General features: G+C 35.9%; 1 protein-coding gene across 2 annotated transcripts in view; it reads right to left on the reverse strand.

Annotated features, from left to right (window-relative positions):
* Positions 1-4,146, reverse strand: part of RNF217 (ring finger protein 217) — a 138,481-nt gene that overhangs the window by 102,977 nt on the left and 31,358 nt on the right. The gene's annotated exons all lie outside the window — the stretch shown is intronic.

Genomic DNA, 4,146 nt, shown 5'->3' on the forward strand with positions numbered 1-4,146 from the left:
AATACAATTAAGAACTAGCAATAATCTTGTTTAATTCTTCCTTAATAGGAATGTACATTTTCCTGTGGTATTTTTGAGTACTTAACATCCTGTTTTTATACAACAGTAGTAGCCTGGATTTGCAAATGATGTTGTATATTCCTAGACCATCAGACATTCTTGTACTATATCCTTGACTATATCAATGCTATCTCTTCCAGACAGTGAGCTCCAAATCCCTGAGGCTGCCAACAGTCAGCCACACAGCTATGAAATTCAGAGTCAAGTAACAGGTGTACATTTTCAAGTATAATTCTTACTCCTAAAAAGATAAAAGCATAATTGGAAATCTAATGCCATACAACTGCCTCCTGTAGCATTACTAGCATTGAAGAAAATACTGGGCACCCCTGGATACATTAGTTTCAGGACACATTTAAAAGTAGGTTGTAGAAATTTTTACTACCTACCAAAAGTCATGCTAGTAACTAACTATTTTCTCCACATTGGAAGCAACAAATGCAACCAAGTCAGAACTGGAGATTTAGGGTCAGAAGTCTGGACAACCTTGGTTATTTTACTTACAAGTTTGTGAATTTCCAGGCAACTGGAAATTTGAACACTGACTCGATATATAATATTAAGAAATTATTGTTTTCATGCAATAATATATTATGATTATGTTAAAAAGAAAGAGTCCTTACTTTATAGAGATACATACTGAAATATTTGCAGATGAAATTATGTCAGGAATTTGCTTTGAAATAATAAAGAGAGGGGAAGTAAGTGGGAACAGAGATGGAAGAAAATTGGTCATGAGTCACTAATTGTTGTAGTCGGGTGATGGGCACATGGATTGTACTAACCTGTCCGTTTTTAAATTTTTTGAAATTTTCCATTAACCAAAAGGTGTCTACACACATTCATTACACACACACACATACACACGTGCATACACACACACACTCACAAATACCCCTACCCCTATATGTTTTCTCTAGTCTAACATGTTAAAATTATCTTTTCTTCCAGCCATGCATTTTCTTCCTTCTCCCATCATGACCACCCTTCTTCAATCCCTTCTCCATACTCCAAGGAGAATGATCTGTTTCCTAAAATGTAAAACACTGCTGTTCAATGACTTTCAAAGACTCTCACTGCCTGCAGAATAAAGGTCCAAATTCCTCGCCGTGGATCATGGGGCGCTTTGTGACTGATGCCTACTCACCTCTCCAGAGTACCTCCTGCTTCTACTGAGCTCGTTCAACTCAATGGAAGAGCAAGGCTCTCAGCTGTGGTTCTCTCTGCGCCGGAACACTTTTTACTTAGGCCCCTCTGCACCTGGCTCACTTCTACTCACCCTCCAATCTCACCTGAGGCCCTACTGCTCTTCACAAAACCCTCCCTGACAAACACCTAGCTATCCTTCCTCCCAGCAACTGTACCCGCCCCTAATGTAGCACCGAACTGCAACACAAGTGCTTTTACTTACATGTGTCTACCTGTCTAGCCTGTAATTCCTTGACTTAAAAACATGGCATATTCGCCTTGTATCTCCAGGGCCTGGAATAGGGCATGGAAACCTAGAAAGCACATAGTAAATATTTGTTCAATTAGAGAGTAATCTTATTCTCTCATATTTCCTTAGTCTTTTCATCAAAGAAAGGAAGAACCACATGCTACTCAAGAGATGGGCAGATGATAATTTTAATAATAATGGTAAGAAGGGAGATGCGAGAAGCGCTACTATTTACTAATGCTTGCTACCTTCTAGTTATTTTTCTAAGCATTCTAGTTATATAATTCATTTAACCAGAAAACCTAAGATACTTGTTAAAAATACAGATTCCTGGGCCCAAGCCCAGAATTATGGAATTAGCATTCCTTGGGACAGGGCCCAGGAATCTATTTTTAATTGGTGCCTCACGCATTTCTGATGTTAAATTAGCTTTAGGAGTAACTGGCCTAGCAGTACAGAGAAAAAGCAAGTTCATATGATATGTACATTTTTCATTTTGAAGTTCACTGTTGAATAATATTTATTATTCCATCATTTTCTATAAATTTGCAAATAATCCTAGTGTTGGCAGGGCCAATGATATTGGCTTCTCAGCCTATAAAATTCTGTTAAATTGGAGAATTTAGGAGACTTTACAGAAATGTCTTTTTCTGATGTCTAACTATGACATCATCAAAGAAACTAAGTGTTTCAGGTAAAAGAGGCTGNGTCAGGGTCTCTCACTTGTACAGGTTCCCTTCACACACCTAGGAGAGTATTTATTGTATATGGTTACATTTTTGCAGAAATAAGATATTTTTAACTGCAACTGGTTACCACCACTGCCAGTTTCTACTCTGACTTCCCCTCCATCACTGTATCTGTGGCCATACTTACAGCTGCAAGTGAGCATTTTTCAGATTTGTCTAAGGAGAATTTGAGTTAGGGATAGAATAAGTCTGAGTTCTGGGGATATGTCCACATGATTTCCAGTCACTTTTGAATATAGTTAACTAATTGGTAGGGCTCCAGGGTAGAAATGAGTTCCAGGAATGTCTCACTTCCTCTGTACAGTTACCTAGAAATGCCATCAAATTACAAGGACTGTATCACAACATGATCATGTACTACAGAGCCCAGAGTGGGAAATATGTATGCAATGGAGGAAAAAACAAGGTTAGAAATATAAGGAGACATAAATTTATCTGTAAGAAAGTCATTCATTCCAATTATCAAACAAAAATCATTTTAAAACAAGGATTTTGTTCTCCATGCCTAGATCAATAGAAGTTCTCTTCAATCAGTTTAACAATTAAAAATACACCACAAATTTTCTTCTTTATTGATAGAAATTATATAAAATAGAATTTATCAGTGTGTCTGTGTTTGTAAGACATAGATTTATAGGAGTACTACAGGCAACAAGTCTGCATGTGGAGGTATGTGATTTATGCATCCCAGCTATCAATACTGAAAACATATTACAATAAATTACTTGAGGAAAATATGGACCATAGTCATAGTCTGTCTTCCCAAATTATATTGTGACATTTTTTGGTCATACAAATGTAATCAAAGTGTATGCAGTGAAAAAATAAAGATTTAGATGAAGATTTACAAGTTAGTTAATATACTTTAAAATTGTGTGACTTTGTAGTATTTGTCAGCTTTTAAAGTTCTAATTTGTTTTCATTTATTTTTATTCTATTTTTTTGCACCTAATTTTATATTCACAATTCAGTATTCTTTGTCTTAAAGAGTACTGCCATATTGTATAAGCTTCAGATTCCACAAAACCTGGACCTATCTCTGATTCTAGATTGTACCTTCCAGAGAGCAACATCAGTAAAATGGTGGGACTCAGACTGCAGTGGATTAAAGAGAATTAGAACTCTTCATAAAAAGTATAGAAAAAGAAAACTACAAACACACATAACTAACAAAGCGTTGGTATTTGAGTATAAAAAAAAAAGAAGTCCTATGAATCTATAAGGAAAAGACAAATACCCCAAGAGACAAATGGAAAAATGTGCAAAAGACATAAGAAAGCACTTCAAAGAAAACATGAATGGACCACAGTCATCCAAAAAAAAAACCCAAACAGCTAAACCTCACTGTCAGTGAGGGAAATGCACACATCAAACAACGAGATTTTTTTTTTCATACCCACCATATTAGCAAAAGACTTCAAATATGACACTACAAGTACTTTTGAGGTTTGGAGCAATAGAAATTTCATCAGCTGTGAGGGCAAGTACAAACTGGCACAACCACTTTGAAAAATAGTTTGCCAACACCAACCAAGCTAAAGATGCACACACTTGTGAAGCATGAATTTACCGTTCCCAGATATAAACTCGAGATGTGCACGTGCATTGTCTGTAATAGAAACAGCAACAACAACAATGGAAACAGTCCGAATGTTTACCAGTAGCATACTGTCCAAGTAAATTGGGGTAAATTCATACAGTGAACTACAAAATAGCTATGAGAATAAGCAAACTGCTGTCACACACTTTAATACGGTTGAATTGGAGAAATTTAACTTAGAATTGAAAAAGCATGGCATAAAAAATACACATTTTCTTTTACATAAAGGTGAAATCAGGCAAAAAGAAACAATACTGTTTAGTGATGCATGCACCTGTGGTGAAACTATATTAATAAAT

Source organism: Hipposideros armiger, unplaced genomic scaffold (assembly GCF_001890085.2).
Source record: "Hipposideros armiger isolate ML-2016 unplaced genomic scaffold, ASM189008v1 scaffold_367, whole genome shotgun sequence".
NCBI classification, from domain to species: Eukaryota; Metazoa; Chordata; class Mammalia; order Chiroptera; family Hipposideridae; genus Hipposideros; species Hipposideros armiger.